The sequence below is a fragment of the Strix aluco genome, chromosome 14 (genome assembly GCF_031877795.1).
Source record: "Strix aluco isolate bStrAlu1 chromosome 14, bStrAlu1.hap1, whole genome shotgun sequence".
NCBI classification, from domain to species: Eukaryota; Metazoa; Chordata; class Aves; order Strigiformes; family Strigidae; genus Strix; species Strix aluco.
Window position 1 is genome coordinate 10,651,763 of NC_133944.1, and position 24,342 is coordinate 10,676,104.

At 37.4% G+C, this 24,342-nt stretch overlaps 1 long non-coding RNA gene across 1 annotated transcript; it reads right to left on the minus strand.

Moving 5' to 3' along the window:
* Nucleotides 1–16,504: 16,504 nt before the first annotated feature.
* On the minus strand, nt 16,505–23,975 carry LOC141929739 (uncharacterized). The gene is made up of 3 exons (XR_012625091.1): nt 23,485–23,975; nt 19,342–19,385; nt 16,505–17,084 (listed from the first exon to the last, which is right to left on the minus strand). It is a non-coding gene; the product is annotated as an uncharacterized LOC141929739 (long non-coding RNA).
* Nucleotides 23,976–24,342: the final 367 nt, after the last annotated feature.

The following is a 24,342-nucleotide window of genomic DNA, read 5'->3' on the forward strand; positions in this document are numbered from 1 at the left end:
GATAAAAATCCTTAATGCTTTTTTTGACATTTAAATAGTTTGTTTTGAAGATTGATTAGAAGGAAACTAAAACTGTTTAAAAAATATGCATGCTTTTGACTATTCAGGATTGGCCTGTAAGTTAGTGCTACAGTTGCATTCACTGAATGCATCCTTAAAAAAACTCTGTTCTGGAAAACTAATTTATTCTTCAAGTTTTTTTCATCTAGTACATTTTGGAGTACATCCAGCAATTCAACCTTGAGACAGGTTTGGATAAAATGAGTAGGTCTATTTCCCTAATTTCAACAAAATGAGATTGCCTCAAGAAATCTGACACTTAGCTCTTAGTGACAGGGACTGCAGGAACACGTTAGGTACATGCAAGATGTTACAGAGATTGCTGAAATGTTTGGGTCCAACTTACTTTGAAGCGTGCCCGCATCCTTGAGACTGGTACTGGGGGGAGTGAGATGTCATCTGCTGGAAAAGGGCAAACAGTGAAGGCCAGGCGCTGGGTTAACCTGAGGAGGGGTCTGGTCTACCTAAAGGCAGCTGGGTGAGGAGAGGAGAGCTCTTCAGCAGCATTCCTCAGCCCTTTTGGCTTTAAGTGGGCTGTTTTCATTTGCTCTTACAAATCCTCTTCTGTGATTAGTTGCTTCATTGCTTGGAATTGAGACATAAAGCAGTAAAAGAATGCATTTCTAGACTACCTCTTAATAGAGAAATTACTTAACAGTGTAGCTACAGGAACAAAGTGGCTAAGCCATATTAGAGTTGATTCGAAGTGATACATTTTTAATGAAGATAATCTAGAAAACCTCTGATGGAGAGCAAACCTGCAACTGCAAAAGTAATGTAGCAAATCAGCTAGTATATAGTCATAAAATAAAAATAAGCTGTTTTGTTCTTTTCACCACCCAGTGGTGAAATCTAGGTCATCTTTGTTAAGAGTCATTGTGGCGCTATGTCATCTAAGTGTTACTCCTGGATACGTTATTGTATGTAGGTGGTTGTAACTGCAACTGCAAATTGATAATGATTGTTTTGGGGAACAGGTTTGACAGTAAGAAAGGTACTATTTCTAATTTCATGTTACTTTTGCTCAGTTTAACATGCAACGCTATAATTATCCTACAGTGGAAAAGGATAACATTAAACTAGTTAGAGGTTTGGGGTTTTTTTTAAATGCAAATCATGCATTTAACTGCATGCTCCCTAGAATTTGTTGCAGGCCAATGAAAGCAATGTATTCATACTTGTGGTAAGGAAAATAATGATTCTACCCGCTTGAACTGGATCATTTTCATCTCTAACTGCAAACACAGCCAATAGGCATTAATAAAAATGGTATTTTGTGACTTGGAGAATCAGCAATGTTTAAATGAGTGAACTAAGTGCATTAATCTGCTCCTGCAAGCATGATGATGTGAAGCTTTGATAGCACATTTAAATGCAAGTCCTGCAATACTGCAAATATGTTGGAACCAACATCTTTGCAGACAATCTGTTTGGTTTAGGTTGGATAGTTCTTGGTGTTTTTCTTTATTTCCATAGCAGTCCAGAGAAGCAATAGTCAAAAACAGGCACACAAGTTCTGTGTCTCAGAACCTGGTATTATGGATGTTATAACTATTAAGTAAAACATCTGAGGATGTAAATACTAGAAAAAAATATTATTTTTTTCCCTAAAACTTAAACCTTGGGTTGAAATACAGCTTGGTCACTCTTTTTTTCTCTCGAACTTGTATTCCATGTTCCTAATTTATATTTAAGTATTCAGGCCTCCATAATGTATTTGGAGTTTCAGGGGGTCTTTTTTTTTTTTTTTTTTTTTTTTTTTTTGCTAACTTCTCTGTAAATAGTGAGGGGGATCACTGTTTTTGTAAGTAAAAATACTAATTTCACACTTATCTTTATTAAATGGATGAAGGACTTAATGTTTTGGTGGCTGTGCTGGAATCTGGCATTCTTTCTACTGAATGCTCATATGAAAAGATGCCAGATTCCAGGCCAAAGTATAAATGTTCAAGCTGGGATTAAATAGCTTGAGTAGGTGGTGTGAGTTTGCCTAAGTGTTTGTAGCTCTGTGGTTTTCCCGCAGTGGAAATAATTGTTAATGCATAAAAGTAAGGACATCTTGATACTGTTGAGGTTCCACTAAATTAACCAGTCAGCAGAGGGAGCATATTTCACTGGCAGAAATACCCAAATTATGCTTTAGTTAATTTGACAATTACACAAAAATATTTTTAACTTTGATAGGCCCACATGCACATGTGTTCATCAGCAGTTAAAACATCATTGTAAAATTCATGTCAAATGTGTGTTGTAATTGTCTTAAAAATAATGCAAAAACCCCTACAAAATACAACATCTACAGAAACACTGATTAAATTCTTGAATTACAACAGGCCAGTAGCAAGGCTGAACTCCATTAATTCCAAGTATTTTTCTTTTCTCTTTATCCCACCAAAAAAGACAATTATTTGGGACAGAATTTTTTCTTTCTTTTTGCTTTTTTTTTTCCCTTCCAAAAGAAGATATTTGTCTAAAGTTTGAAGAAGAGTTTTTTGGTATTGTTTTAGTCAAACAGAGGTTGTCTGTTCAGAGCTGTAACGGTACTGAGCCCTGGAAGTAGAACTGTGCACACCTTGTGGTTCTGTCAGATACCAATTGGTCACACTGGTGGTGTGTGTTCTTTACTACCACAGGCTTAATACTTGAGTAAAAAGTAGAAAAGTAAGAATCCAAGGCATATGTTTCTCTTGGGGCTACAAAGCATGGTGTGATTTGGGGGGGGGAAGCTTTTCCTTTATACCTGTTGCAGAGAGGTTAACCTTCGAAGAAGTATTATTGTCAAAGAAAACACTTGAAATTTTACTAAATTATCGTCTTTATCCTGAAGAACGGGTTCAAATTGCTCCTGTCGGATCTCTCCAGTTGTCAGTCAGGTAAGAGTTAAGTTTTATTTCTTATTGCATTAATTAATTGCTGCTCCAGGACTTCACAGCCCATGGGCCTGCACTACAGTGCCAGCGTGGGGAGTCTACTTGAGTTTGGCTTCTTTGAGCCTGTGTTATCCGAGACACTCAGAATGCTTTGACTGAAGCTCTTTAGCAACTTGAAGGAAAAAGATGATTGGGAGCCAAGCAATTGTGGAAAGGAAGCATAGTTATGGTTTCTATTTGGGTTAAGCAAACTTAACTGGGCACTTCTCTTAAAGAGAAAATAAAAGTACGTTTCTTGCCTTCTGGCAAGCTTTTTTTGCATTAGAAATAATGCAGAGGGGGGAAAAATGTGGTCAATAAGCAGGCTTAAAAGGTTGCTGGAGCCCTAGACAGCAGGTAAGTGGGTCAAAGCATACTTCTCATGCCTCCCTGCAGGAAGTTTGGAGCCAATCCTATAGGGACTTGTTCTAGAGTGGGTTGGTTAGTTCAGACTCTGACTTCGTACTTCTCTCAAACAGCCAGCAGATGCTAGCTATGGAAGTGGTTCCTCTGGCTTTAGGCTGCTGAAGTGCATGAGAAGCCAGCAGCTGACTGTCAGCTCAGGGGTTCTGAGCTCTGATGGTGGAGCCTTTGACATACTCTTTTCTATTTTTGCTCAGTGCTTCACTTCATGCTCTCTGAAATGGTCTTTCTTGCTTTGAGGTGGCTCTTACACCACTACTATTTCATGCTCCACATTTCTGTGGTGTTTTTCTTAACAAAAAGGATTTCAGTGCATTACTGAATAAATCTTTGATTTTTGTATCTGCAGAACTGAGGTTGGCCAGAAGATGTCATCTGAGTTTTGCAAAAGGAGAGCTGTGTTTTGACTTCAGTCTCTCTGCTATTGTGTATGTGTTCATAACAAACTTTAGGTGCCGTTGAAATACGGAGAAAAAACCCTATATACATCTTAAAAATTCTGTCTATTAGTATGTCCAGGTTATGAACTGGGTAACCTGAGCAAGAGTTTGATTAAATTTAATTCTTTGCCAAAACCAAGTTTTAATGGCCCAAGTACCCTACGCAAGTTAAGGTTTGTGGAAAACAGTCTCTTTGTCCTGGCCCTGCTAAGTGCAAGAACATGAAATGAAAGCCAAGAGGCACCTGAGTTTCCTGAAGAGTCTTCAATTGCACAAGAAAAAAGGATGCTTCCTAAACTGAGAAAATCTTTGCTCAACTGTTACCTGTGTGTCTAGCTCCTGCTGTCGTGCAGCTCAGAAGCTGCAGATGGCCACGGCTGCCCTATGGCTATGCTATAGCTTAGGTTAAGTTGTTTTCATTTTGACAAACTTCTAGTCTGGAAATTACCTTGAAAAGCTTCTAGAGGACTTTGCTGCTGTGAGGAGATGGAGATCTGTTTGGTCTAGGTGTTCAGAGATACTGTGGTTCATCCTCATCAGCTGAGATTCTTGAGTAATATGAGGTTTTGAGAAATAAATCAGTGTTTGGTTTGTTTAGTGGTGGAGATTTTTTGTCCTCTTTTTTTCTTTTTTTTTTTTCTTTTTTCTTTTTTTGGCCTTTATCTGCAGTTCGTTCTTCTGGACATAGTTGCCTGCACTGGAAGCAGCTTATCAGAACTTGCAACTCTTAACGTACTCTTGTTGTTGTTGCTCTCTCTGCCCCCCACCTCTCTCTCTCTTCTCTTCCCATTGCTCTATGGTGTCTCATTTTCTATTTATTGTTCTGGGCAACTACTTAAAGAAAAAGGGGCAAAATTGCGTTTTTTTAGAGCACTATGACAAAGGGGATGTGACTTTCTTCCATACACAGCAGGTGAGGGAATTCTAGAGTGTGATGGCATGTGCTTTCAGCCAGGGCTGTACCTGAGTGACCTTAAATCCTATAGAAAAGCTTTTTCAGCTGTTTGCTGCTGTTACAGCCATGCAGTATAGCACAGCAAATAACAAAGATCTGAAGTGCTGGGTGATAGAGAGTAATTGCTTTGTCCTCTTTGTTATCACAGATGAAAGTAACGCATCCTTTTCACAGACCAACTTTACCTTCTGTTTAATCCCAGACTTCAGCCTGAGATATGTTGGAGTCTCTGTTTCAAACTACTTGCCATGAAAGTAAAATAATCAGATGAAACTAGCAACTCAACTGAAAGATTAAAATGATGGGCGGTAGTGGGGCAGAATAAAGCTGCAGTGTTTGGGTTACAGAGTTGATCCTCCATGGACTTGCTCCACACGTGCACTTGGGTCAGGTTCTGATCTCGAACCCATTTGATACATTTGCTAATCAGATCTTTGCTGTGCTCTCTTTCTCTCTCTATTAAAAGTGAAATCTAGTCATTTGGTTAAGTTTTTTTGGAGAAACTAGGTCATGATTAAAATCTTCCAGGGTTGGGGCTCATGTTGCATCATCTTATTTTAAACAAAACAAAATAGTTATCTCTTACTGTTTGCAAGCATGTGTAAAGCAAATAAAAGCTATGCTCCATCCCTAATTCTGGTGTTGCCATGCATTAAGAAACTTACTGTTTGCTGGTAGTTTTCTTTCTTGTGATATCTGCTGTGAATTCCTAAAGCAGGTACATAGGCCCTTTCCCTCATTTGCAGAGCTGTTTTTATGAATAAGAGATAACTGCTGTATTTTTTATGATAATAGTAGAGAGTAAATTCCCCAATGGCCCAGATCCTTTTTCAAAAAATGTGCTTAACACTGCTGAAAATGTTAGTTATTTTTATTATGACTTTTTTTATAGTAAGCCCTATGACTTGAAATCTTTGGCTACAGTAGAACGGGTCACACTAGTCAATAGTCTGAAAGTTTCTCTGGTGACGTTATGCAGAAGAGAGTGTAGAACCCTCTATAAAAACCACAAAAACAATGCGACATTGCTGGCCTTTTACAGCTGTGTTACAAAATGAAAAAGGGGTTTCAATTCCACTTTGACTTCAATTTCTGTGTGGTTTTCCAACCACCTGACATAAAAGTAGGTGTACTTGGTTATCTTCTTTTCCTCTTCTGGAGTAGTTAATTTTTTTAATGTTGTTGGTTTTTTTTTTTTCCCCACCAGACTTTTAGAGGCATTCTAGTGTCATTTTCAGTGAATGCTAGTAATAAATATTTCTACCTTATTCACCTGCCAACTCATCTTTTATTCATCCTGCTGATGAAAACAATCTCCCATGAAACTTCTGTTGCTGAAAGAGTTCAAAAACTTTCCAGTTATGGATGTAATAGATCCTTTTTCAGCTTAGTGTAAGAGTTCCGATGTTTAATTAGAGCAACAGAAAGAATGCAACCCAGTAAATGTAGCAACAGGTGAACCTGCATTTACTTTATGTTCTTATTGCAAAATGCCAATGTTTTACTAAAATAAAAACTGGCTTCCTTATGTTTCCTTAAAACTTCAGAGGTGTGGATTGGCGCAGGTAAACCTCAAGCCCTTATTCCTCAGGTACTGGTGTGCTTGCATTATGGCAGTGGTACCAAACACGCCAAGAGAAGGGTTACTTGTAAGGTTTTGTGTCTTGGGAACTGGAGCTGAGAAAAAAAATTAATCGGCAATGTATACTGATGGAAAAAAGGAAGCACCCACAATACTGACTCTCTTCTTTCCATGTAGGGTAAGAGCATATTTATGTAGGAATTTGGGGAGATACCACTGAATGAAATCTAGCTAAGTGGTAATTTTTTTTTCTTACTCAAGTAGAAATCGCTAATTTATGCAAGCTCTTAATAGCACGATCTCAGCTTAATTGCTGGTACATCTTTAGTGAAAACTAGCAAATAATTTAGCTGTAATCAAACAGCTTTCCTCAAGTTGTATTTTGCAGATATGTTTTGTAAAAACTGTAAATTGTTGCAGGAACCTACATCTCTAGATAAAAATGTAACAAAATTATTAAATACATTTGAAACAGATTGTAGTGTTCACCAGACCAACTGATTTATGTAGCTTTATATATATGTGTATCTAAACCCCATCATTTGGTCTCCAGATGAAAAGCAAGAACTGTAGGCAAGCTAGTATCCTAGACAGTCATGAGTACAAGGATCTTGCTACTTTGAATGTACTTTTGTAATATGAAAATGTGACTTTTTTATGCTCAGTGAAGAGAAAGAAGAGGTATGAATGCGCATATATTTAAATTTTTATTTTTGTATAAAGACATTTTCTATACTTGACTAGATGAAATTTTAGTTGCTTCAAGAGCTTTCCCATGAATTTAGAGGCATGACTGCATATTTCTGACACATTCCTTAGGAATATGTCAAAATCTGGCTCTGATTTTCAAGATGGTGTGGAATTAAAACAAAACATGCCCATGATGTAAGCATTGCCTCTGACGTCAGATCTCTTGAGGCATCAGTCAATAGGATCATTATACTCTGAGCTTGTCAGTCGATGAAACTGGTAGAGTAGAAAGTAAGCAAATGTCCACCTCTAAAAAATCATGGGATTTTTGATTCCCTGGCCTGGAGTAGAAAATGCACTGTTGTGCTCTCCCTTGAGAACACAAAAGATTTCACTACCATAGCATCCTGGGATTCGGTCCAGAGCCAATTGACCTCTCCCTGAAAAACTTGGAAGGATTAAGAGTGTGAAACCCCTGGATGTGTACATTCTAACTGCAAACGAGATGCAGCTTTAGATGTGCAATACCCATGACTCTGATAATTACAGATCTATATTCTTATGGCCGTGCAAGAGTATTTTGGCTATTGGCTGATAGAGCCTATTTTTGTTTATTGCTGACCAGTTTTTGAACTTTGCTCTTTTTTTATAGCAGAAATAGACTTTCAAGAATAGACCTATTCAAGCCCAAAGTTCTATTCAGCCTCACTTTCCAAACAAGAGGTATTTCCATTGTTCATTATTATGTACCACTTCCATTTCAACCCCGAACTCATAAATTTTAAATGAGCTTGAAGTATTCATTTCCCTCTTTCAGCACTACCTTTATCTAGTATTTGCTGACATGGCTCATTATAACTTTTTTTTAGCACAGTCAGACCTTGTTTTCTGAACAGATGAATTCATTGTTGGAAAGGACTCTATAAATAGAATTTGGGAGCCACCAAAATGAGAAATTGTAGCTCATTAGGATCTCAGCTGGAACAACGTGATCTGATATACAGAAGTTTTGAGCTGATGAAATGAAAGCAAAGACTTAGCTAATTGGTTCTAAATCTTTAAATTACGAATGGGCTATTTTTGTATTACTGTTAAGGGTGATAGAAACCATCTGGAAAAGAGATTCAAGGCATCATATATTAGGAGGAGAGAAAGAAAAAACAGGGTAGTTAATATTAAGGAAAATATATGAAGTGTATACAGTGGGATAAACAGATTACTTCTGGTATTCTGAGCTATTTTCTTCAGGTGAGGCTTGCATAAAATTAAAATCTTGTTAACCTCTGCCTATCTTCCTCATACGTAAAGAGGCAGATATGTCTCCTCTATCAACCCGTGGTGCTGAAGTGATGAAGTAAATTTATGGATATGTGATTCTATTTCAATATCTCAAGGAGGATTACTAATGGAAAATGCATGAATCCTCTAAACTATCTAGTCTCATGGAAGACTAAAGGCTTCCTGCATCAGCCCAGAAATATGTCCTCTGGGAACAATGTGAATAACTGTGTGCACGTTCTGCTCCGAGTAAGTGTCTGGCACACAGTGCCTTCCAGAAGTTAAAACTCTAGTGCTGGGGCATGCACGAAGACTTTGTCCTAATTCTTCCCTTGCTGTCAGGTGCCAAACCTGCTTGAATGCCAGACAAAATCAGTTAGCTTTATTATCATTAAATAATATCCTAACTAATGTCTTTACTTCCTCTTTCCTTACTGAGAAACAAAGCATACTGTGCAGGGTGAAGAGCCTATAATCTTGAGACATGGTAAGTAACTGAGGAGGAGCAGTAGACCATTTTTCTAAGATACGTACATTTGCTATTTAAGAATTATATTATGTCACTGTTTTCTACTGTCCTCCTAGGACATCATAACTTTAGCTTTTTTACTGTGTACTGAAACCAGGTGAGTCCATGTGTTGCATTTAGAACCAACAGTTTACAGGAAAAACTGATGACATGATTTTCTGTATAATTTATATATTTAAAATCATTGTACTTTAAATAAGGGGCCTGTGAAATATGAGTGAGATAAAACACATGCAGGTATGGGGTGGGATCTTTGAGTGGCAGCAGACCATATAGCTTTGGTAATTAAAAAGTCAGGGAAAAACAGCTGTTAAGAACCATTTATGACAGTTAACGGAAGTGTGCAGCTTGGAGACCCTTGTCACCCCTGCTGTCCCCTATATGCAGTGTTTGAGAAAGTACATATACTGTAAATACCTAAAAAGGAATAAAGGGTAGAAATGGAAAGTGGTGAAGATGTGAGAAAATTTGCTGTGGTCAGATCATCTTAGGAGCAGATAAAATCTGGGAATCCTGATAGCGTGCTGTCCCCTGCTGCTGGTTCACACCTTTTAGCTCAGACTCGGTCATATGGCATAAGACAGGCCCTACAGAAGTGCTGCTTCCTCTTCCTGACTATGGAATGATGAAATGTCTCTGACATCAGGTATTTTCTCGTTCATATTCAGAACTGCAAAATTCATCTAGTTATATCAAGAATTCGATCTTTTAAGAGGACCATTTAAAGAGATGCTTTTAACATTGAAAAATTGTATTGACTACAAATCTTTTTTTGAAATAAAACATCTAACATTTGTATCTGAAAGATTAAGAAGACTTTGCTGTGTTTACAGTACTGCTTTAAGAAAAGAAGCAGTGATAATGGCAAGACAGGTGGTTAATTTTCCCAACTGTTTTTTTCACATGTCTATTGGGTGATCAGGACTTACAGAAAGAACTGCAAATGTTTTTGCAGACTCACTCATACAAACATAATGGGAAGGACATACGAAGGATCTGAAATTACAGCTGGGTTTTCTGTCTGTGACTTGACAAGCTGCCTTTTCTTACACAGTGCAGGTTTTTTAGAGAAACATGAAGTATTGTCAGTCTCAGTATTCACAGCCTGCCTGGCTTATAGGATTTAATGGAATATGGGGTGTGCTCTCATCAGCAATTTAAATACGTGAGCAGTCTCAGTGATGCTGTAGAGCATATAGTAAAACGTAGAGGTACCTCAGCTAACTCGAGAGCTAGATAGCAGTAATTTGGCACTTTGCTGGATTAATTTGCCTCATTAAAAGAGGACAATTTGCTTGGATAGTCAGAGCCGACTGCAACTGGGCCATGTTTATATATGTACGTACATCCTATTCTCTGCTTGCTAAGTTGTAGATGCACATTATTTCTCTGGTGCAACTATCTATAGCACAGTACCGCTGGCATGGATGGGACTGTAACATGAAGTGGTGGTCTAGATGGAAGCCAGTTCTTAGACATAAAGGCAAGGCTAACACTTAACTCACGCTGTTTAAAGTCTCTGCAAGTGGTTCTATATAACTGACAGATAACTGTAAGAACTCTTTTTATTTTCTAGTAAGCAAGAACAGGCATTAAGAAAAAAAACTAATTGAGAAGTCATGTTCTTATTCTGTTTAATCTTAATTCAAATGACAAGAAGAATGAATGCATTAATCCTATCTTTTTTTCTTGTGCTTGTCATTTATGTTGTTAATACAAGTAACTTCAAAATGATGTCTGTCTTTCCTTCTGTGTTTTTTGACACTTACTTTAAAAAATCATTCTTTTGCTTCCCTAAACCAGGAAATTTCTGATGTAGCTGTGTAGATATATTTCATTGACTAAGCATTTTGTGGCAAAATTAGAGCTATTAAAATACATAACTAGTGCATTCAGAAGTCAGAAAAGGAAAACTAAGGCTCAAAGATCACTGTATCCTCCTTTAAATTGTGCCCTATTACAATTTTCTATCCCTTGTCCAAAAAGTAAGAATATCCCCAAGACCCATGAAAGCAAATACTGTCCTCTCAAAAACAAGCAAGTAAGAATGGGCAGTCTAACTAAGCAGATTTTTTTAGTGTTTCTGAATCTCAGAGGACTTGGAGCTTGTAGGAAAAACCTGCATACATAGTTCAAAACTACCATGTTCACATTTAGCTAACTTGCTGTGTATGTAGTACCCAAGTTGAAAGCACAAACTGACTTTTAAAATTCTATTTCAATTTTAGATTAGATTAGTGACCTTAATTACACTAGGGATAGTGTAAGCCAGGACTGATGAAGGAATACAAAGTAACAGAAAATCATGTGCTGACCTGAAAAATAAATTTGCTATGCTCATTTAAAAATTACTGAAGTATTTCTTGCATGCTTGTCTTTTTCCTTTGGTCCCTGTGGACTTGTAAACCTTATGTTCCTTCTTGCAAACAATGTGTAGGTTTAAATTGTATACAATACTTACAAAAGCATGAGGTTAAAAATAACGTATTGCCCAAATTTTTTTAGGCATATGCACTAGATACTCATTTTGTTAAGACTTGTCCTATGTGAGGAAAGAATGTATTTGATATAGAGCAAAAAACACAATCATAAAGTTTGAAACATCAGCAAGCAATACTAAATAGGGATTATTCACTATCAAAGTCTTAATGCCGCTTTATGTTAGTGGATTAAATGTAATAATACACATACTTAAAACGTATATACTGTGCTCATGGTCAGTTTAATCCAAGTTGCCAATCACCATTACTTCACTAAATAGTTCAATGTATAGATGTTGACCTGCCTTATTAGTCATCAGCAGCCAATGTAGTATGTTACCATCTGACTCATACCGCATTTAATTGGATACTGATGGATGAGTGAGTTGTTTCAGATAAAATAAGAAACTGCTTACGAATGTTGTTGTGTTAAACTAGGCCCTTTTCCTTTGTGAAAATGCCTTGTTAACATGTATGATATAGTCTAGGTGAGAGCACAGTACTTTCCAATGTCGTACAAGAAAAACTGTGTCCTTGGGAGTTGACTAATTTCAAAGCCATACTGAAACAACTGTGGTGCACATCAGAAAAATACTGAGGTTAGCTCACTGAACCAAAACTCCAGTTATTTCTTAACCATCTCTGGTCATGCAATTGTTAACACAGACAAGCTAGGGAGCCAATTTTAAGAAGCTGTTACATTTCACAGTCTTAAATCTTTTAAAGATGATGATTCACAACCTTTATTCATTAATGGGCATCTGATTCATCGCTGGTTATAGTGGAAATAGATTTTTATATTGCAGTATAATTGTTCATATTGCTTTATAAAGACTGTGCAATTATTTCTATTATTGATGTCTATTTGGAGGATTTATAACTTGTCTGTAAAACCTGTAACCTGCCAAGCTACAGCATTACAGCAATCTCTATCTGGAAGTGATTTAAAGTGGTCATATTTAATTTATGAAAAGGTTTTTCTTTAAAAAAAGTTTCAAAGCATTCACAGCCTTTTCAGTAGCATATAGAACTTCAATTTTCATTTTAAGGTGAAAAATGCAATCATTTTCTGCTGTTTTAGCTAAACTGAAATGTTTCATAGTCACATGTCTCACACCGATTTTCACAGAATAAAAATTGGAATGTTTGGAGGTAATCAACAGAATATTACAGAGGAATAAACTTTGCAATTTATTTTTTTCCTCAGGCAAGGGATGAAAAACCTTAATTTTCTATGAAAAGACAATTCAGAACTTCCATCGGCACTCTTTAAAGTTAAATTACTTATTCAGGAACAGCTTAGATGAAGTATTAATTTTTAAAGTTTCACTGTCTATAACTTGAGCAGACTGATTCAGATTGAATCATGACAATACAGTGCCATTAGTGTTTAAGGCCATGTTTGTTTCATCTTGCCTTGTGAAGAAACTTGAGACTTGTGCCGTAACTGGATTTGAAACATGCTGCTTCCTGCACAGTGGAAATCTGGATCATTTCTTATTGAAAGCTTGCTCATTTCAAATCCCTTTCTGAATGGTCAGTAGCTAGAGGCTGACTTGTGTTAGCAATTGTATGGTGACATGTTTTGTTGTTTTGTTTGGTTTTTGGTTTTTTAGTGTTAGTGCACATTTTACTAAATTGCCTGGGAATTCCAGGGGTCTAGCATACTGCTGGGAGAGCTGAGCTGACTAATGGCACCAGATTGTGAATGTTGTTTGGCATCTCAAGATTAAAGAAACTGACTCATTTTGGGATACTTTTATTCATAAAAAGAAAAATAATAGTAAAAGCAAATCTGACACTTAGCATTTATTATTGCCATAATTTGGTCCTAAATGCTTTGTTTAGCTTTCAGATAGTCTTTGGCAAGCAGTAACTGTTAGTTGTCCCTTACTGAACATGTCTATCTCAGAGACTAAGACTGCTGAGACAGGATGTTAGCAACTTTCCAAAAGTTACTGTGTGTTTTGAGCTGATGGAGTTGATGCCAATTATAATGTAAAGTAATTATCTGAGAACAGATTTGTACTGGTCACTAGGACAGAAAGCTTTTCCTGATGTTAGGAAACGATTGTTAGAAATTAATGTTCCTTCTTAGTTCCAACATGTGTAGGGAGCAGGTGAAAACATGATGTTAAAACCTGGAGATTTTTATGGCTAAAAGTAAATCCACTATAAGCTTTTGGATACTCTGTCTTCAAGATCTATTTCTGTCCAAAGGCCATACAGTCAAGCTTAAAAAGACGCTAACCATAGACTTCAAGAAAATGGAGAGGTCTTTAAGCCAAATGATTCTTTGATGTACCTATGTGATTCTGATCTCACTTTTAAAATATAAAATCTCTGTTCTTAGACCACTGTGTATCTGAAGAAGACTTCAGCTACCTGAGTAAAATCCACTTGTAGCAGATAAGGATTAATGGTCTCCAGCATTATGGTTGGTGTGGAAGCTTTATCTCTGTCACATTCCATAGCTTCTCTCTGAAGCTTCCAACTCTGGCATTCAATCCTCATATCCATGAACATTTGGGACACTTGATATTCATAATATATTTTTTATAATATATTTTTTACAATTCTGATGACAACACTATTTCTATTTCACATGTTTCTTTTTACTCTTCAGGGCTTGTTATTTCTTTCCCATGATTTTAATTCAAGTTTCTTAAGGAAGAAGTTTATTCAATGTGAAGGCTTTTTTTTGGTTGTAAAAGCACAAAACTGGGAGCAAAACTTTTCTGTGAGTTATGTTCAGGAGGTATGACTGACTAAAGTTGAAGACTTCTGAACATCCAAAATACTACTGAGGCTCTTCACAATATTCTCCTCCTTATTGCTGGAACCCTGACTGAAATATGGCATCTTCCAAATTTGCAGAATTCCCACTACTTGAACAGTAACTATGAAAATGTAGTCTGTGTACTTCTAACTTTATTTCCTTTTCCCACAATCAATCCTCTATGCGTTTATTTTTTAATATAACTGCAGCTGATTGATATGAGTTGTTTCACCTTTTGTTACTGTCTTCTGAAATAGTAATTGCTGTCAAGATGAAAGTGTTAGGAGGGTGGGAAAGAAAACAGGCTCATATCTGTTTATATATATAAATATATTTTAAGCTATCTTCTATTGTATTTCTTTGAATTGGGGAAAAAGTTCTCTCTTTTGACAGTTTTCTCTGAGGACTGTGAATTGCTTACAAAGTTAGAGAGTAACTAGCAGTGAATGAAATATGACTGTTTTCTACCACACTTTAGACTGGGCAGAAAGAACTGCTTTTATGTTTGTGTCTAGCTGGGAGGTACAGAATGTGAGGATCCCTAATATTAATTTGCATTTTCTGAGACGCTTTGGCAGCATGCATACTCAAGCATCTAGTATGATACTCTAGTATCAGACACCATTTATCAACTGCTTTATTTCTGTGTTCTTTTATCTAGTGTTTTAAGTCCTTAGAGGGAGCACAACAGGATTAATGAGATAATCTTATATTTTACAAGACATTGGAAATGGTAAAGTAATAAGATGTACTAATACTGCCTCTAACCTAATGTATGAAGGATTTTAAACCTTAATTCTATGATAGGTTTTGTTTTGTTCTCATTACATTTAACTCAAAACTCAGTTTCAAGCCAACTGTTGTCCAGAAAAGGCAGGGAAATGGAACAAATAGAACATAATTTGTTTACAGTTCAGAAGGCATGTTTTCCCTTAAAACCACAACTGGATGCATATGAACTTGTATTGATTCATAGTTGTCAAATAACTACACTGTACTGCTTGCTCTGCCTGAGCGATTATACTTGATACTTTGGGTTTGTCAGGGGAACAGGTCTCAGGAACAGGGAATAGTCTCAGTCAAGGACACACAGATAAGCATTTGACTTAACTCAAGTACCTTAACTTAGTGAGGGCTTTTGTATGGTATCCAAAATTACTTCTGTTTTACTGGTGAACTGAGGAATATTGTCTGTGGCTGCTATTTTGAGTTTACTTGCCCATCCTTCTGAAAAGACCGATGACATCTTTTTGTCACTTCAAAATTCTCTATTGCTAATGGCTATACACCCATGCCACTTGGAAATTTTCTTTACTGTAGCCGTGTCTAAGTATTTGTATTCTCGAAGTGGGGGGACTCTTTGCATGGAAAAGTACCAGTTAAAGTTCTATCCCCTTCAGACAATAGTAGAAAGATACATTTGTCAATGAACAGTTCTTCTTGCGTATGTTTTCAAAATTGTAACTGAAAACCACTGAGATAGTATAAAACCTAGAATGACTCTGAGCAGAATGCACACTTTCATTTCAGTGTGAATTTCCTCTTACCCATATTTGCATTGACTTCACCGTTTGAAGAGAAGAGCCAAATTCTCTACGACCATAAATGTCTGAAATTCTACTCAAGTCTACAAACCATCTTATAGAAGGGCACCTGGCCCTCTTAAAGCAAGGATGACTTCAATAGACTCTATGGCTACTAGAGACTATTCTTGGGAACTAATTTAACGATAAAAGTTTTCCATATTTTTGAAAAACAGGTATTTTTTCAGCATTCAGTCTTGAAGACTGTAAGGTTTTTTTGATCTATGGATATCCTAAAATTATCTCCTTCTGAGTATAAAAGTAGTAGTGCTTCAGTACCCTGCTGAAACTATTAACCAAGCTTACCAAAGAGTTCTTAGTGTCAGATAGATTAAGTCATATACACAGTATGAAACAGCACTTGTCATACCAAGTTTTAAGCTAGCTAATACTTGGGCTATGGGATATGTCCAAACAGGATTCTGATTCCAGAGTTAGCTTATGCACAAGTTTTGCCATCTCTACAGTAGCCGCAAAGCTATGCCTTGCATTACAACACCGTATTGTTGTGTTGTAATATAAAGGCACATTTATGACTAACCATACCCAAAATTAATTTGGTAAGGAACAAGCATTGCAATTACTTCTACACATGGAAATGGGGTATTAATGAGACTGAACCACCAGAGAGAGCAGTACTGGAACTGGAGGTATAAAAGCACACAAGCAGTTTGTTCAGGTGGTGAAAAACAAGTTACAGAAGCAGCATTCAATGGTGTCCCCTTGGGCCATCTCTGTGGCCCACTGCAAGAACAGAGTCAAGCTATAACCCAAACACTGGGGTAGAAAATGGGTAGAAGTAGTAGCTGTTCAAATTTTATTAGGTTTTCAAAATTTGGCTAGAATGCTCAAACAACTGATTTGAAGAGAAACAGAACAATTCTGTTTTAGTGATGTGACTGCACATGAAAACAAAGCAGGTAGCTCATTTCACTACAATCTAAATGAAATACAATATCATTTATTTATCTATTTGGGCGAACTTTTTGTGTTTGTTCTGCATTTAATACACTGACAGCCTATGTCTCAACAAATGCATTTTAGGAGCAAGAATGTATTGTTTTTTGCAGTTCCGCTTAGGCAAAAGACAGACCCCCATCAGTCACCTTACACTTTCCCCCCCCCCCCCCAAGTATATGTAGGAAACAGAAGAGATGAACTAAATACAAGAAAGGATGATGTCAATTATGGGTAGAATTTCTAGACTCAGTCTTTCCAGACTTTTCCTTTAGGAAACAGACAGGTTGCTTTGCTGATGCTTCACAACTCAGAGCAGGTGAGCAAGAGAGCTTGTTTGAAATGCTGAGCGCTGTCTGCTTTACAGTAAAAGTATCACAGCTCTTCCAGAAAAGAGGCAGTAAATCTACTGTTGAAATCTGGAAGTAAGAGGAGCAGAGGTACTGTATTCAGAGATGCTTGTCTTGCAGAAAAGGTAAAAATGTTCTGGCTTTGCACCCTTTGCTATGAGTGGATAGGGCTTCCCCTGCAGGAATTCTCTTGATTGCCAGCAAGGGAAAACAAGGAAGGAGCCTTAATGAGAACTTGTACCAAAAATGTGTTTCTAGTGCATCTATTTTTTAGTACAGATTCTTTAGACTTTTATAGTTTTGACTATGGAAATACTTTAAATTAGGTAAGTTTACTGGGATTCCAATCCTTATCCTGTGTGTTTAGAAATTTGCTAATCTACACTGTGTTTGCATCTGCCTAAAAGCCTATTTATGTCTGTTTCTGGAAAGGGAGGGTTCTTCCTCTGTGAGCTCAGAAAAGGTGAATACACATGACTCAGTCTAGAGAAACCCCCAGCTCTGACTGACAGCTGGTGCACGTATTACACAGATGACTAGAAATATTCAGTTCTCGGTAAACCGCCTACTGACTACTTATCTGCCTCCCGCTTGCCAAATGTTAATTACACAAATGTCTGTGTCTCTGTCAAGTGTATTTGTTGGGATTGTGGAGCATTTGACTCAATGCTAGATGTGTACTTTATCAGTCATCTGGCCTGCTGTCAGCAGAGTCCTCATTTCCACCTAGCACATCAAACTGGGGATGAGAAAAGCCTCCTTAAAGATTATGTGCTTGACAATTTGCATGGGATGTACTTGATGCTCATATTTGACATCAAGTTTTTAAAAAAATCTTGGAAATAAACTGATAACCTTGTGTATAAAAATGGTCTAGTGTTGCTCTATGGTCTTTATAATTGATAGTTGTTTTGATTCTTCCCCTTTAAAGTCTAAATTACAAGGGGATTTCAGACATTAATTATGAGTTGTCTGTAGGTTGCATAATGGTATTCACCTTTTTTGGCATTATTTCAAGCTGAAATGAAGAGAATTCAGAATTATCCCTCTCTACCTGGCAACCTGGTGTCGACTGCAGGTTGTGTGCATTGTTCCAAGTATTCTTATTGCTTGTCTGACTCAGAGTGAGTAACATAATAATAAACCTTATGTATTTAAGATATATAAATAGTGTTTCCAGTTAAAAACAGACAAACAACCCAATAGAAAAATAAAAGAATCAAGGTTTTGAGCCGTTGTTTGGGGATCAGTCTGGAGAAATTCTTATTCCATTGCGGTCACTGAATCCACACAAATGTAATGTAGTCGGAGACTTAGCTTGGGTATTTATAATGTATCAGAAAGTTCTCCACAGCAGGTGGAGAACTATCAACCTTTAAAGTGAGTATGTAAGCTGATAAGTCAATGGTAAGATGAGGAGTAGTCTGAACCAGAGTTTGTTTACAAAGTGAATTACTGCACATTAACAGTATGAACTGTCTGCTAGCTACTTTGCAGTAGCTCTCTGCGTCCTCTTAAGACAGTTCTTTATTAGTGGTGTGCAGAGGAATGCAATGCCATTCACTGAACAATATATATAGCTAGCTACAGCATGGCATGAAGAGTGACCAGCTTTGACTCCAAAGACAGCAAATAGTTACTGGGGTGCAATGCTGTTTCATAGTTAAAAAAATCGGTTGGTGGGACTTTTTGTACAGTGCTATGTTGATATGGCTGTTTCACTTTGGCTTTGGTCACAGTTTGCTGAAGGAGATCTGCACCATCTTTCATTTTAAGGGGAAGGCCTTCAGCTCGGAGCATCTTTGTGCATGTGGACTGATTTTCTTTTTGAAGTGCTTGCATACAGGAGGTAGTGCAAAATAGATAGTAAGTAGTATTTCCTTACCATGGTTTAATGGTCATGCTGTAGACAAGTCTGTTAGTCACTCTTCAGCAAAGATTGTCTGCTCCAGAAGAGTTCAGCAAAGGAGGTTTCTTCCACTTTAATTTTCAGACTTTCAGATTTTATAACATTAATAAAAATGAGAGAAATCTGGTGCATGACAATGCAGCTCCTCCCTGATAATGGCTGCATCTTTCTTAAGCTTTGATACTTAGCAGCATTTTAGTATGTTTTCTGACAAGGACAGAATTAGAAATCACTGCTGAATTTCTAAGATAAAGGAAAGGAACTTTCTCCTACCCAAAAGAGCTCACTGTTTTACTATACATTTTCTGTTGCCTGTATTGTGGTTGACAGTGTAAGTTGTGACTCTATTTGAGCCTGTTTTCTGTTGTTTTCCCAAATAAAGCAGTTCTGACAGATACAGTACAAGAAGATACATACTCTTCCATGGGCTGTTCCCTGTAGTCAGACCTGAATGTGGACACCTGAAAAAGGCAAAGAAGAAATCTGCTAAGGCGTAGGGATATAGACACATAGATATATAGACATACACTATATATCAGCTTTTAGAAATAAAACTCGCATTTCTCACTTACCTTATCCAAAAAGCATAGTAACTTTTCGATCCTTTTGTTCTGTTCTTTCATTTTAGTGTTTACAGGAAAAGCTTTCCATAAGAGGTTATAGCCTCTTTCAGCATTTGAAGTGCTCAAATGCTAAAGGAGAGGGAGATTATGTACAGAGGGAGAGGAACAATTTACTAGTTGGATTAACATCCATGAATAAATTCATTAGCATGCTTTAGGGGGAAAGTCTAAAAGACTGAAATTTTACTTAATGACCAGTGGATATTAACATTAGAGAACAGCTAAAATGGATAGGTACATGAAGCTCTGTATTCAGCTGTAGCAATTGCTGCCCAGGCTTTGAATCTAATCTGGTCAGATTTTCAATCCTTTCAAAGTAATTGTGAAATGAATTGCATTCAGTAGTCTTAAAAAAGTATACCTTGAGTATACCCTGCTATAAAATAGGACAAGTTGGAATCATCCTACTTTCAGACTTAAGCAGCCTTAATGCACTGGTATTTAGGACCATACTTAATTACAGAAGAAACAAGGCCCTATTCACAGACTTCTTGTGAAATTAACTTTCAAAATTATTTCAAATCTTGGTAAAGTGTCCATAACTGATTTGTTTTTCCTTGTACTTTTATTATATAGATTGGCTTTAAGTCCTATTGATCAGAAAGGGAACATGAGCAAGAAACTTCAATGAAAAAAAGCACTAAACTGAGAGCTGGGGATCTGTTCCAGTTTTCCTGATGGTGAGCCATGGATTTGTTTTTACTGTACTTCTTTACCTTCCTACTATCTTTCTATCCTGAATAATGTATAGGGACTGCTCTCTCTGTTCTGTGTCTCTATGGTGCCAAGTACAAGGACTAGAGACTTTCTGAACTGCAGGCATTAAAGAATAGTAAACCATACCAGTAAATAGCATTACAGCTACTAAGTTTGAAGGCAAGTTGAAAGCAAATTTTCAGTCCCATGGAACTGAAGTAGTGCTGAAATGAGACCTCATAATACTAATCATTTCTGCCACAATTTAAAGAAGTATTTGTTGGAAATCATCAAGTTAGGCTACCAACAGCTTTCAGTCATAAAGGAACTATGGTAACTCTATAAGCTGATGTGGGTCTTTGCCAGCTGAATTCAAGGCCTCTAGTCTTGGAGATTTTCAAACCTCTCTGGGTAATCTGTTACTTTTCTTAACCACCCTTGTTATAAAGAATATTTTTCTTATGCCTTTCCCTTGTTGCAACTTGTGACTACTTCTCTTTGTGCTTTTGTGGCACCCTTTGAGAATAGTCTGTTGCTGTCTTGTCTATAAGCCTCACCTTTTGGTAGCAGAAGACACTTAAATTCCCTTTTGGCCTTCTCTTGTCCATGCTAAACAAACCCCATTCCCTCACCTTCTTCTCACATACACTACATGTTCAAGCCCCCCACCATCCTTGTGGCTCTCCACTGTACTCTCTCCAGTGGAGAGAGCTGGAAGACCCAAAACTGGACACAGTATTGCAGCTGTGGCCCCTCGTATGGCCTCTCCTCTCTTTTCAAAGTTGTCCTTCCAGACTGTCTACTTGTTTCTGTCTCCTGGTATTATGTTTTTCTAGGTAAAAGTTGATTTTATAGTCTGGGTTAGTATTTTGTCAGCTGCAAATGACACTGTTGTCATGAAAATGGTAATCCTTGTTTGAAAAAATCTTACCAGTGATATTAAGATTTATAAGGATGAGAAAATTAAATTGTCTTCCAGATTCTGCATGTACTGTGGTAAACTAGATCTAATCTGGCAAGCTACAGAACATTTAGTAGCAATACACATTGCCTTGAGATTTGTCGCTGACTGCAATAGTAAATATCAGAAACAGAGTTCACTGGGATGTTGATGGCAATGACTAAATCAGGTGGTGCTGCTGAAATGTTACTATTCTGTTATCCAGTTGTCCTGAACTGATGTGAGGTAAAATAACAAGAGCTCTGCCTACACAGTAGCTTCTAGTGCTGTTTATGGCTGGTGGAGTTGTATTAGAGGTAAACTATGACTTTAAAAAAATGTTTGCATAAGGACATCTTCAATCTGCAGTATGAATAAATGGTGAACAACTATCTGCCAGAGGGTGAATTTTGCATCTGCCACATTCTCTTACTAAAATAAATAAATATATATATAGCCTCTCCAGGTCATTAAATGAGGAAATACATCGAAGTTATCCCATGGTTACATTTCACTTCTAGTTAATTCAGTTCAAAATTATTCTTTTCAGTTACGTTAAGTATCACACCATCAGACATCTTAGAACTTCTTGAAGTGACAAGTCCTTAATAGCCCAGCAACAATTTGAAAACCTCCTGTGATAGCACAGTCTCCATTTTCTAGGTCAGCTGTTTCTCTAGTGAGTACAAATGTCCAGTAGAATAAACATATTTCCCTATCTTTAAGAAAAGCCACAGGTACTCTGCGAGCACCTGAGCTGTGTGCAAAAGTAATCATGTAGGCTAAAGATCATTAAAGTTTCTCCAAGCCTCTGTGCCAAAAATAGCAAATGTTTGGTATTTGAAATCAAAAGGTTGCTATAAAAAGATGCCTCTAAGCCTGTAGAGTATCCATGTCATTCGTCAGGAGGGTTTATTTTTGTCATGAGCGTTGACACTGCCACTTACAATCAAGGCAGATAGAAAGTTACTGAACCATGAGCTCCAGGAGCAATGTTGCACAAAGAGCACTGTGACTCTCACGTGAGGAAAGCCAGGGAACGTTACTGTCTAAGGGTTTTGTATCTTGAAGAAGAAATGATAATTATATAACACAGAACTATATCATTCTTGGTGAAGTCTTCCAAGATCTGCATTTCCCAGAACAACTCAAAGGCCCTACATCTGGTGACCCTTTCTCTAGGCTAGAAGGGCAAGATGCTGCATTGTTTATCAGTCAGCAGTGGTTGCTTAAGTGTCAGAAGACATGTTCATTACCCAGGAGCAGAGCCTGAAGGCTCTCTGCTATCACAGCCTTTTTTGACCCCCATACTTGAACTCTGGTACAGTTGAGGTTTTTTGATAGTTGAAGTAGAAAGCTATGTTTCCAAAAAAAGTTTGTATCTGTTCACTTTTCTGGTCCTCAGTACCATTGTATTTGAGGGCTTTGCAATCTTACCCTCAGGAACCCTGCAAATATTTTTCAGGCAGCAAACTGAGGCATAGACAGGCCAATTACTTGTTCAAGGTCACAGAAGAAATCTCTGATGGAGCAGGATGTGAAAGCAACTTTCCAAAGCGTGGCTGTCCTCTGCAGGACTGCCAACTTCTGACAAAGGGTATCCTTTGGTAGAAGACTTTGTTCTGACATATAGGCTGAGTCAATTTATTTTGCTGGACTTCTGGAGTGCGGTTGTATCCAAATGCTGTCTTCTGGCCAGAACATGCTGCAAATGGCAAGATGCCATACCAGTGTGCTGGGGAAGACGACATAACACTAAGAGAGCGGAGTGCAGGCTGGCAGCTCAGCCAGCTGTTCTTCCTGAGCACTGCTGCCTGCTGTAAAGTGCATGGTGGTATGTGCCTGGGTAGAAAAGGACTCTTGGTGACCCCTAGTCTCTAATTTACACAGGTGTACTACAAGGTAGGATCTAGGCCTTAGTCCTTTTCCTATTAATTGAAACTAATGAATTATCCAGCTTCAAATTTCAATTTCTCGATGAGGCTGAGAAAGCTGGGTAGGTCTCAATGCATAGCAAATAGGCAAAAAACAGCTGATGATGTCACAGCAAATATTTTGTATTGCATATTATCTGTATATATTCTGCTTTTGGCATACATAGTGGAATATAATATTTCCTGAGTTTCATAACTTAGTTTTATACACATTCTTGGAATCTCAGAGGGATCTGAGTCCCCTCATTCATTTATTGAGGCTATACTCAGCTTTTGCAGATTGTATAACTAACTCTGTTCCTGCTCTTTTTTCCTCTTAAGTTTTTTTAAAAAGGCTCTTCCCCAAAATACAGCTTTCCTTGCTCACCATTCTTTTCTCATCCTCATGAGCACAGCAGATCACATCTTTTTCCATGGGATACACTGTGATGCGTTAATACATCTTTTCAGGATACACAGTTTGGTCTGGCTTGGCAGCAGAATTTGAAGAGCCTCCTGCCTGGGACTGCCTGGGAGTTGTGCAAAGACCTTCAGTCGTTGGTTGTGTTCAATTTCCACCTCACTGTTTCTGCCAACATTCCTACAACACACAGACACTTTCTAAAGGACAGAGACAAAGGAAAAAGTCAGAAAAATGACAAGAAACAAAGTGTGTGGGGACCTTCCCTCTTTCCCACAGATTATGAGAAGTTCTTTCTGCGGGGTTCTGTTTCCATTTAGAGCCACGCTTTTACTGCTTCTGTTTCTCTGGGTTACATAAAACCCTTTTCAGACACCGAAAATATCTGCATCCAGTCCTTGCATATATTACTCTGTGTTTGCCTCCAGCCTTGATGTTATCGTCTTTAAAATTATGTAAAAAGATCAGTTTTCTTGCTTATAAAATGATTAAATAGACCAAGACAAATCTTAGTAGTGTGAATACAGCCTACTTCTAGTGCAAATGTGAAGCAACTCTACTGAAGTTAGTGAATTAAATGAATTAAAAATCAATTTACTCAAAGCAAAATTAGACTTCGAATACTGCTGACAAATTTTCTGTTACAGGTTGGTAATAAAAATCTCTTTCTGCACAAACACTGAAAAATTTAAATAAGTCTAAAATCAATATCATTAATTTGCCCCTGAATTATTGTAAAATGAAACCCCTGCCAAGTTTCCAGAGAATGTGTTTGATAAGGACTGGGCATCCTTGTGACCTTACTAAATACTCTCCTAGTGTGGG